The sequence below is a fragment of the Rana temporaria genome, chromosome 5 (genome assembly GCF_905171775.1).
Source record: "Rana temporaria chromosome 5, aRanTem1.1, whole genome shotgun sequence".
NCBI lineage: Eukaryota > Metazoa > Chordata > Amphibia > Anura > Ranidae > Rana > Rana temporaria.
This window is the reverse complement of record NC_053493.1, coordinates 80,937,574-80,949,722: the sequence shown is the minus strand read 5'-3', so window position 1 is coordinate 80,949,722 and position 12,149 is coordinate 80,937,574.

Sequence of the window (12,149 nt, the reverse complement as noted above, 5' to 3'; positions counted from 1 at the left end):
GGCATGGGAAAAGAGCGGGGCGGGGACAGCCGACATTCCTGCTTTGTGATTGGCCGGCCGCGGCGCCCGTCAGCGGAGTAGTAAAGGGGAGGGAGGGGGGAGACGGCTCGCTGGTAGACATTCAGTCTGCCGGAGAGAGTGACGGGAGAGGATGGCTGAGAGCCGGGCACAGAGCCGGGCACAGAGGGGTGACCACGGTGTGCTGCCGGGGAGAGATGGGGTCACCTGTAGGGTGGGAAGTGCTGTACTTCCAGAAAACACATGGAGAGCGGAGGGAACACACACACGTGGGGACATTCCACCTTCACTGTGTGCATGCTGCACTGTGTACACATGGGCCGTCCTATAGTAGGGGCTCATTGGTGGCAAATGTCCTAATGTCAGGTCCTGTTCACACCGCTGCGTTTTACATGCATTGTAAAAATCCTTTGTGCCGCATCTTTTATTCACTTTAATTAAAGCGGGGGTTCACCCCAATTTTTTTTTTTAACATGACATTCAGCCGAGTTGTCAGAATGACAATCGGCTGTTTTTTTTTTTTTTTTCAGTGCCGTACATACCGTATTTTGACCGCCGCTTCCGGGTATGTAATGTGCGGGACTGGGCGTCCCTAATTGATTGACATCGTTCCGACTATCGCATACAGCGCTTAACGAGTTGCCGAAAAAAGCCGGACTGCGAGTCGGCTCTATACGGCGCCTGCGCACCGATGTTCGGCAACTCGTGACGCGCTGTATGCGCCGGTCGGAAGGATGTCAATCAATTAGGAACGCCCAGTCCTGCACATTACATACCCGGAAGCGGCGGTGAAAATACGGTATGTACGGCACTGAAAAAATAAAAAAACAGCCGATTGTCATTCTGACAACTCGGCTGAATGTCATGTTAAATTTTTTTTTTTGGGGTGAACCCCCGCTTTAAATATCCATTAAATAGCATATATACACAGTGCGCAACAGGCGGCTCAGTGCGTCAAAAGCGCTTGTAGTATAGTCCCCTTTAAATGCTCTGTAACCAGTCTACCATGTTCTGGGCGTTTGAAAAGTCCCGCTTCCATCGCATTTTGTGAAAAGCACATTTTGCGTTTCACACTGATGCGCTTAAAAGCCGTATGCGGTTTTCATAAACGTCATGTTTAATGACTTCTAGACCGAGACTATTTCTGACACGTGTTCAAAAGTAAAAATCTGTATTTTTTTGCTAGAAAATTTACTTGGAACCCCCAATTATATTATATATATTGGGCTAGATTCAGGTAGCTGTTACGGCAGCGTATCTCCAGATACTCCGCCGTTATTTCAAATCTGCGCGCCGTTGTATCTGTACGCCGATACGTTCAAAAAATAGGCTTCCTCTGCCGACGTAACTTGAATACGGCGGCGTATAATTGTCTGCAATATTACGCTGGCCGCTAGGGGCGCTTCCGTTGTTTTCGGCGTAATATATGCAAATTACCTAGATACGCCGATTCACAAACGTACGTACGCACGGCGCAATTTATTTACGTAGTTTACGTTAGGCTTTTTCAACGTAAGGTTGCTCCTGCTATTAGGTGGCGCAGCCAATGTTAAGTATGGACGTTGTTCCCGCTTCGAAATTTGAATGTTTTACGTCATTCGCGAGAATAGGGCTGGATGTAATTTACGTTAACGTCGAAAGCAATGACGAGTTACGGCGGAATTTCGAGCATGCGCCGTTCGTAAAAAACTTAAAATACGCGGGGTCACCATTATTTTAAATAAAACACGCCCCCTCGTCATCATTTGGCTTACGCCGGCCCCATTTACGCTACGCCGCCGTAAGTTAGGAGGCAAGTGCTTTGTAAATACAGCACTTGCCTCTCAAACTTACGGCGGCGCAGCGTAAATACGATACGCCGCCGTACGAATGGGCGCAGCTACGTGAATCTAGCCCATTCTTTTTAGCAAAGACTCTGCAGAATAAAATGTCAGTCATCGCAATATTTTGTCGCATGGTATTTGCGCAGCAATCTTCCAAACACTATAATAAAAAAAATACACTTCACTGAATATAAAAAAAAAAATGTAATAGTAAAATTAGCCCGAGTTTTTTGTACATTGTGAAAGATGATGATTTGCAGAGGAAATGGATATGTAACATGTTACGCTTTAAAATTGCGCACACTTGTGGAATGGCGACAAACTATGGTACTTAAAAATCTTCATAGGTGACACTATAAAAAAAATAACAAGGAGGTCTTTTTGTAGAATTATTGCTCTCGCTCTGGTGATCCCTACAATACCTCACATGTGTGGTTTGGACACTGTTTACATTTGTGGGCGTAACTTACATATGCGTTTTCTTTAGTGCGTGAGCATGCCATGCGGGGACAGGGGCGCTTTAAAAATGTTTTATTTGTTTTCTTCTTCTTTTTTTTTTTTTTACACTGTCTCTAACCGCTTCAGCCCCGGAAGATTTTACCCCCCTTTCTGACCAAGGCACTTTTTGCAATTCGGCACTGGGTCACTTTAACTGACAATTGCGTGGTCGTGCGACACTGTTCCCAAACAAAATTTGCGTCCTCTTTTACTCACAAATAGAGCTTTCTTTTGGTAGTATTTGATCACTTCTGCGTTTTTTTTTTTTTTTGCGTTATAAACAAAAGAAAAGTGACAATTTTGAAAAAGACACAATATCTTTTACTTTTTGCTATAATAAATATCCCAATTTTTTTTCTGTGTTTACACACATGTTCCCAGTTCTCGCTGTGTCAAGAGCAATAGCGGGTGACCAGCGGTCATTGCGCTCTGGGGGCGAGCAGCGTGCATGCGTGCCTCCGGCGGCACACACGCGCCCCTAGTGGCCACGGGGCAAAGCGACGTTACATAACGTTGTTTCGCCCAGTTGTGCTGCCACCGTAAAACTGCGGCGGCTGGTCGGCAAGTCATTAAAAATAAAGTCTGATCACTTTTATTGCTGTCAGAATGTAAACATCCCTTGTGACAGTAATAGGCAGCGGAGGGATCTGGGGACTGATAAATTGCAAGTTAACCACTTTAATACATGGCACTTTTACCCCCTTCCTGCCCAGGACAATTTTCAGCTTTCTGTTTCAATAGTTTTAATAATATGTTTGAAGAGAACAAAGAGTAAATAATCACTTGACAGAGTAGCGAACAGTCCTTGCGTGCTCTGTACATGTAACAAAATTGGTACATAAATGGGGGGGGGGGACAAAAGAAGAGCTTGGCAATTGGATTAGGTCTTCCACTACAGGTAGGTACATGTGTACAGGCATAGACGCATATAAACGGATAAAGCCTGCATTGAGCTATAGATTAAAGCCTCATACACATGGTCCGATTGTTAGCAGGGGATTGTCTGTTGACAGACTGTTGTCCTGAATTCTTACTGTTAGTGCGCTCCTTTTGACAATCGTTGTCCAATTTTCCACCAACAAATGTTGGATGACATGATAGTACATTTCCAACAGACAACGGATCCACATCTGATTTTTGTGTGGTCAGTACACAAATCCGTCACACAAAAGTCGACAGTATAAACACGCATGCTCAGAATCAATGCTCACCAAACACAAAATTAACAGAAGGGGCCCCAAGGGGTGGCGCACAAGAGCTGAAATTCCTTGTAGTACGTCACTACGTTTGTGTTTATGGCACGACAATTGTGTATCATTAGTATGCAAGACAAGATCCTGCCACACGCCATAAAGACAATAATCAGACACTCGGTTGGTCAACAATCGTATCCTGTGTACGAGGCTTAAGTTTGTGATAACAATAACATCGTAACACTGGGAGGTAGCTGTCCAGACAACTGCCCAGTTAATCAGAATATGGAAACAAAATACATAAAGATCCTGAGGTCGAGACCTCGCTAAAGCGTATTCACTGTAAAAAGCTCCATAAAAGAAGAAAGTCTTTATCCAGTGACTATAGCTTCCAAAATACTATCCATTGCCCAGCCACATGACCGTCCCATACAGTGGAACCTTGTATTATGAGCATAATCCGTTCCAGGAGAATGCTCGTTATCCAAAGTGCTTGCATATCAAAGCAAGTTTCCACATAATAGTCAATGGAAATGAAAATAATTGACTTCAATGGCATGCAGTACCGCATGTGGCCAGAGGTGGGGGCACCAGAGAGCCTCGGAAAAGCTTGGGGGACAGCTCGGCTGAACTCGGGAACGGAGTATTTCCGTTCAGCTCCAGTGCCCCCACACCTCAGGCCAAATGCGTTACTGCACATCGCTGTGGCGTAAATCCTGCTCGTTTTGCAAGACAATACTCACAAACCCAGTCAGGATTGCCAAAAAAAACAGTGCTCGTATTGCATAAATAGATTTTACCTCTAACATTTGAAAATACAAATAAATTAGAAGTGTACCATCATCCTAATATTCATTGAATAGTCGAACCCTTGAATAGTTGAACCCTTAGACTATTCTAGTGCTCGTATTGCGAAACGTTCGTTAACTGTGTTACTCACAATCCAATGTATTAGGGACCCCAATCCCCCGAGTGCAAACACCAGCAACTTAAGAAAAAGAAATCATTAGAGCATGATGCCAAGGCTGGCATGAATTAGAGGAGCCATAGAAGAGAGGAGAAGGAAAAAAGAGGTGAATCCATCTGGGCATCCTCTATTGATCACCCATAAAGTCAGTTTCATTCATTCGGGACCTGTAAATAAGTAAGCCAAGAGGACCATATTTTGTCAACAATGGATTGTTTATCCCGAAGGACATTCACGATTTTTTTCAGTAAACATAATTAATGCGAGTTTCTGTTTGACTAGCGCAGTGTCTATACCAGGGCTCTTCCACGCTGTCGTTATAGCAATTTTGGCCACTAAGATCAGAAAGCAAATTAAGGTCTGAGTGTGTCATCATGGGAGATTTTCAGCTTTTAGCGCTGTCGCACTTTGAATGACAATTACGCGGTCATTCAATGCAACATTTTTATCATTTTGTTCACACAGCTTCAGCTTTCCTTTGGTGGTATTTTATCAGCACTGTTTTTTTTTTGTTTTGTTTTTTTCGTTTTTTTTTGCTAACCAAAAAAAGTTGAAAAAAAAGAGATGTGCTTTTCTTTGTTTCTGTTATAACATTTTGCAGATAATCTGTTCTTTATAATTATAGCACACAATGGGGGTTATTTACGAAAGGAAAAACCACTTTGCACTACAAGTGCACTGCAAGTGCAGTCTCTGTAGATCTAGGGGAATCTCTGAAATTAGGAGAAGCTCTGCTGATTTTATCATCCAATCATGTGCAAACTAAAATGCTGTTTTCTTATTTTACTTGCATGTCCCCCTCAGATCTACAGCGACTGCACTTCAAAGTGCACTTATAGTGCACAGTGGATTTACCTTTAGTAAATAACCCCCAATGTATTCTGCTACATTTCTTTGGTGAAAAAAACCCAAATCGGTGTATATTATTTAGTGTGTAGGATAGTTAGAGTCCACAAACTATGGTATATCCAGTGCCTTGCGAAAGTATTCGGCCCCCTTGAACTTTGCGACCTTTTGCCACATTTCAGGCTTCAAACATAAAGATATACAATTTTTTTTGAAGAATCAACAACAAGTGGGACACAATCATGAAGTGGAACGAAATTTATTGGATATTACAAACTTTTTTAACAAATAAAAAACTGAAAAATTGGGCGTGCAAAATTATTCAGCCCCTTTACTTTCAGTGCAGCAAACTCTCTCCAGAAGTTCAGTGAGGATCTCTGAATGATCCAATGTTGACCTAAATGACTAATGATGATAAATAGATTCCACCTGTGTGTAATCAAGTCTCCGTATAAATGCACCTGCACTGTGATAGTCTCAGAGGTCCGTTTAAAGCGCAGAGAGCATCATGAAGAACAAGGAACACACCAGGCAGGTCCGAGATACTGTTGTGAAGAAGTTTAAAGCCGGATTTGGATACAAAAAGATTTCCCAAGCTTTAAACATCCCAAGAAGCACTGTGCAAGCAATAATATTGAAATGGAAGGAGTATCAGACCACTGCAAATCTACGAAGACCTGGCCGTCCCTCTAAACTTTCAGCTCATACAAGGAGAAGACTGATCAGAGATGCAGCCAAGAGGCCCATGATCACTCTGGATGAACTGCAGAGATCTACAGCTGAGGTGGGAGACTCTGTCCATAGGACAACAATCAGGTGTATACTGCACAAATCTGGCCTTTATGGAAGAGTGGCAAGAAGAAAGCCATTTCTTAAACATATCCATAAAAAGTGTAGTTTAAAGTTTGCCACAAGCCACCTGGGAGACACACAAAACATGTGGAAGAAGGTGCTCTGGTCAGATGAAACCAAAATCAAACTTTTTGGCAACAATGCAAAACGTTAAGGGCCAGATTCACAGCTGAGATACGACGGAGTATCTCAGATACTCCGTCGTATCTCTCAGAGTATCTATGCGACTGATTCATAGAATCAGTTACGCATAGATATCCCTTAGATCCGACAGGTGTAATTGTTTTACACTGTCGGATGTTAGGATGCAATACCGCGGCCGCCGCTGGGGGGAGTTTGCGTCGTAAACCAGAGTCAGGTATGCAAATTAGTAGTTACGGCGATCCACGACGGTTTTTCGCGTTCGCTACGTCGCTGCTAGTCTAGTTTCCCGTCGCAAAGTTAGTCGTCGTTTTAGGTGCCCTAACTTTAGACAGCACACGTATGTGCTGTTTAAAGTATGGCCGTCCTTTCCGCGTCGAAATTTAGAAAATTCACGTCGTTTGCGTAAGACGTCCGGAAATACGGAAGTACGCTACGCACGTCGCTGTTCGAAAAAATCACGTCACTTCGTGCAAAGCACGGCGGGAATTTCGAAACGGAGCATGCGCAGTAGGTCCGGCGCGGGAGTGCGCCTAATTTAAATGGCACACGCCCATTTAAATTACGCGGGCTTACGCCAGAGGCCGCCAGCGTAGGTTTTCATTGCAAGTGCTTTGTGAATCAGGCACTTGCGATGAAAACTTGCGGCGGTGTAACGTATCTACGATACGTTACGCCGCCGCACTTCTACGTGAATCTGGCCCTATGTTTGGCGTAAAAGCAACACAGCTCATCACCCTGAACACACCATCCCCACTGTCAAACATGGTGGTGGCAGCATCATGGTTTGGGCCTGCTTTTCTTCAGCAGGGACAGGGAAGATGGTTAAAATTGATGGGAAGATGGATGGAGCCAAATACAGGACCATTCTGGAAGTAAACCTGATGGAGTCTGCAAAAGACCTGAGACTGGGATGGAGATTTGTCTTCCAACAAGACAATGATCCAAAACATAAAGCAAAATCTACAATGGAATGGTTCACAAATAAACATATCCAGGTGTTAGAATGACCAAGTCAAAGTCCAGACCTGAATCCAATCGAGAATCTGTGGAAAGAACTGAAAACTGCTGTTCACAAACGCTCTCCATCCAACCTCACTGAGCTCGAGCTGTTTTGCAAGGAGGAATGGGCAAAAATTTCAGTCTCTCGATGTACAAAACTGATAGAGACATACCCCAAGCGACTTACAGCTGTAATCGCAGCAAAGGGTGGCGCTACAAAGTATTAACTTAAGGGGGCTGAATAATTTTGCACGCCCAATTTTTCAGTTTTTTATTTGTTACAAACTTTTTTAATATCCAATAAATTTCGTTCCACTTCATGATTGTGTCCCACTTGTTGTTGATTCTTCAAAAAAAAATTACAGTTTTATATCTTTAAGTTTGAAGCCTGAAATGTGGCAAAAGGTCGCAAAGTTCAAGGGGGCCGAATACTTCCACAAGGCACTGTAGCTGAAAAATGATCAAACCTGAGGTACTGATGGACTGATCTCATTTCTAAAGCTCCTAAAATGCCAGGACAGTACAAATACCCCACAAATTACCCATTTTTGGATAGTAGTCAGTCCAAGCTATTCAATAAGAAACATGGCAGTTTTTTTTAAAGTTGTAATTTTTTTGTCATTGTTTTGGAAATTAAAGAAATTATAAAAAAAGTGGACAATTTCAAAAAAAAATTTCACATACTGTCACCAGTGCAGTACACCATCATCATATAACTGGTGTGGCGGTGATCAGAAACACTGACTGGTGACAGTACAAAAAAACATTTATAATTGTTTTATCTTTTTTATTTCTTATTACATTTATTTTCTGTCCTTTTTTTTTTTTTGTTAACACGCTTTGACCAGAGCAATATAATGTTACCATAGTACTACTCTGGGAGCAGTGAATTACTGTGCTATAAGCAAGCATTTAACTAAATAAAACGGATTCAGTTTGTTTTGTTGTTATTGGTCAAAGATAATCACATGGTACAGATGGGCTGTGATTGGCCCAGGCTGTACATGTGATCAAATTAGCCAATCACGGATAGAAACACAATTGTACACAATGGATGGCATGAAAGGAAGCCATCCATTGTGTACAAATGTCATGTGGTCTGCTGTGATTGGTCATGGCGGGGGAGACGGTACACTAATCAGACATCCTGTGGACACAGCCGGTGACAGATTGCTGAGTGCCACTTTCTCAGGGGACATCATATGATGCCCAGTCAGGATGGTAAAACCACCTAGGCCAGTCAGAAAGGTGTTAAAGGGGTTGTAAAGGTTTGTTTTTTATTTTCTAAATAGGTTCGTAAAGGTAATTTTTCTTCCCCTAAATAGCTTCCTTTACCTTAGTGCAGTCCTCCTTCACTTACCTCATCCTTCCATTTTGCTTTTATATGTCCTTATTTCTTCTGAGAAATCCTCACTTCCTGTTCTTCTGTCTGTAACTCCACACAGTAATGCAAGGCTTTCTCCCTGGTGTGGAGTGTCGTGCTCGCCCCCTCCCGTGTTGAGATGTACAATTTTACTCACATATGCCAAAGTTGCAAAACTTCAGATAATAAGGTTTGTTTTACCTCTGGCATTAAGGGGTTAAATCACATTTTTTAATTCACACTCTTCCTTGTTTTTTTTGCTTTTAATATAGGGATTTGTAGGCTAGCCACAAGAGGGAGCTCTCGTAGCTTCAGTGCAATAACATTGTCTTGCTCTTAAGGTGGAATTGAACCTAAAAAGTAAAAAAAATGCTGAAAAATATGCTGTCATAAACCCTTCTCCCTGCTTGTCAGCAATTGCTTACACTGAGCAGCACGTGCACAGCTCAGCGTATGTTTGTGGCACTTCTCTATGCAGTGATAACGTGACTCCCATGCAGAAGTACGGGAGTGACATCATCACAGCATAGCCAATCAAGGGGCTAAAAAGTCCAAACCCAGAAGGGAGAAGATGGAAGCACCTACAGTATGACAGACTGGAACACTGACATTGTAGCATTGGAGGGCATCACTAGCCAGGTAAGTCTATTATATGAGGTACATACTGGCACATTATGGCTAAAGGTTCCTGGGGATAATTTTTTATTAATTTATTTTTTATTTATTTTTTTGCGTTTGGTTTCAATTTAAAGCCAGAGTCTGGAATAAATTCCTATTTATCAGAAAATATCCTACAGCCTGTGTTTAAAAAAACAAACATAAAACGACTACAGCTCAGCCTGCAATACTCACCTTCAATGTGGAGCTGACCCCAGCAGTACCTCTTTTCCCAAGTCAGGACGGTCACTTGAGCGATAGGCTCCACCTCCTGGGGATTGGCTGAGGGTCCATAAATATTTAAGACAGCCCCTCCCAACCTACTCCCACTAGTTGCAGAACATTCTCCAATATTCTAGAAACAGGGAGATGCCAGAAAGAGTCCCCCAGCCCTGGCCTCTAATAACCCTAACCCAGATTCAGTGACAGGTTTACCCTAGAGCCAGACAAATGCTTTTACCTGCTCTACACTTTTAGTAGCACACTAGCGCAGGCGTGTCCACAGTCCAGCCCGTGGGCCAATCGCGGCCTGCGTTAGCCCACCTAATAATTTGGATATGTATATCTTTTGTGGCCCCCAACGAATCCCCAAGCGCTAGGGGCCACAAAAGATATATGTACTGGCTGCTTTGGACGGGACAGAGAGGGGGGGTGGGGACGAGTGCCGTACATACAGGGGAATTTCCTGTTTACACGGCGGCCTCTGTAATAGGAAATTCCATCTCCTGTGCTGCAATTGGACGACTGTTCTGTCCATCATAGGAGGCGGGACTTTGTATTAAAGAGGCCTCAGAGAAAACAGATTCTCCTGTATGTAATGTGTTGGTGCTTGTCCTGCCCCCTCCCTGTTTACTCCAAGGCAGCAGATGGGCATTGATCAGGCTGCACTGATGGCAAATTGGCAATGGTGAGTCTGCATTCATGTCAATGATGGTGCTGCATTCATGCCACTTGTAAGGCTGCAGATGGGCACTGATTAGGCTGCATTGATGGGAACTGACCTTATTTTGCTTCACAGATCTTTATTTAAATTTTTTATCCTGAAACTTCCCTCTTAAAGTGAACGTGCGTGTTATATGCCAATAAATACAGTATATCCAAATAGTACGCCCAAGCTCATCTTTTTTCCACACACAACCACAAAGGCAAGAGAAATCTTGTTGGGCAGTGTATTAGTGCTCGGACGAACACCAAATTTTAATGGTTCAAGGAATGTCAGGCAAAATGGTCGGCCCTCTAGCATGTTCACTTCATCAAATCTGGCCCTCTTTGAAAAAAGTTTGGACACCCCTGCACTAGAGGGTGCTACATGTCTATGTGTCATCTGTGGATCAGTGTGTCCGTGTCACTCACTCACTCCCACTCATCCCCTTTGGACCTGAGAAGGCCACAGTACTGTGGAAGCTGCACAATGATTCGGAGCTGCATATTGTTCTCTAAGAGGTCAGAAAAGTAGAAAATACCGGCTCCCAATCACAAAATGCAAAATTTGTTTAGATCTCTATGTGAAGAGCAGAGCATGAACCAGCTGAGTTTTGAGACTTTCTGTTGGATATTGTGAAGATCCCATGCCCTCTTACCTTGTTTAACCACTTCCGGACCATACGCCGTTGTTATACGTCGGTACTTTAACATTGAATACCATTGTTATGGCAGCAGATAGTTGCCCTAACCCTGGTCGGCTTTCAGAAAAAAGTGGTATCTGCAGCAGATTCGCCACAAGATCACTTTTATCGGTGGCCCACCCCCCTCCCTCTGCATCCCGGTCATCTCCGCCACTTACCGGATGTTTACATTCCTTGTAATAGGAATAAAAGTGATCCAATGTTTAATTTTTTTTTTAAAGGGACAGTAAAAATAAATAGTTAAATAAAAAATAAATACATTTTAAAAGCGCCCCATCCCTACCTCCAGAATGGGGTTGCTATATCTGTACATGTTATTATGGCTTTGAACTTTATTTCTATTCTTGTTTATGTCCCCACAGAAGCGAATGCATACATAATTCGCGCCCGCATATGTAACGATGTTCAAACCACACATGTGAGGTATCACAGCGATCGTTAGAGCGAGAGCAATAATTCTAGCAAAATAACTTTGGTGTAACTCAAAACTGGTAATCTGTAGATATTTTAAAACGTCACCTATGGAGATTTTTAAGTTTGTCGCCATTCCACGAGCGGGCGCAATTTTGAAGCATGACATGTTGGGTATCAATTCACTCAGCATAACATTATCTTTCATAATATATAAAAAAAAGAAATGGTATTACTTTACTGTTTTCTTATTTTTTTATTAATTTTTTTTTTCTCCAAACAAATTGCGTTTGTATGACAGCTGCTCAAATACGGTGTGACAGTGGTTAGTGGTGCCATTGCTTCAGTTTGCCCCAGTGCGCATGTACCGATGACATGCAGGGGACAGGGGATATCTCCGTGCAGGTTTAGGAGATATCCTGGGTAGCTACAGGTAAGCCTTAATATAGGCTTACCTGTAGCATAAAGCAGTTGTAAAGGGTTTACAACCACTTTAAAGCTTACCTCCAGGAAGCAGCACTTAAAAGTTCCTAGTGCAGGTGTGGAGTAGTAGGAGTTTGAACAAAGATACCTGTCTGAGTGCTGCATGTCTGCTGGAGCCCGGCAAAATGTCTCAGCCTGGACTTTACTACCTGTGGGTAATTCCATTTATGTGGCAGATACCTTTAGGTAGATTCAGAAAGAGTTAGGCCGGCTTATCTACAGATAAGCCGACCTAACTCTGAATCTGCACCGACCTATGTTGAAGTGTAT